Source organism: Penaeus monodon, chromosome 4, assembly GCF_015228065.2.
Source record: "Penaeus monodon isolate SGIC_2016 chromosome 4, NSTDA_Pmon_1, whole genome shotgun sequence".
Classification (NCBI taxonomy): Eukaryota; Metazoa; Arthropoda; class Malacostraca; order Decapoda; family Penaeidae; genus Penaeus; species Penaeus monodon.
Genome location: NC_051389.1, coordinates 49,316,385 through 49,316,856, shown reverse-complemented (window position 1 = coordinate 49,316,856; position 472 = coordinate 49,316,385).

Below are 472 nucleotides of genomic sequence, written 5' to 3'. Positions count from 1 at the left end.
CTGTTCAAAGTACAAAGATTGAAGTTTATCTGCAGCAGGTGTCTCAAAATAAAAATTACAATATTTCACAGACTTGCTTGCCACTTATAGATCAATAAGTAAAACATGAAAACACACACACACACACACACACACACACACACACACACACACACACACACACACACATACACATACACACACACACACACACACACCACACACACACACACACACACACACACACACACACACACACATACACACACACTCACACACACACACAAAAAAAGGGGGGAGGTGTAATATATTCATAATGAAATTATGATAAAACAAAAAAATGGGAGGTGAGATATATTCATAATGAAATTATGATAAAATTATAATAAATAAGATTAACAAAGCTTAAAAGTTTCTGTTCACTTTCATCTTCTATTTGATGGTCTATTTCCAGAACGGCAAAGGTTCGTCTAAAACACGATGTAAAAATGTT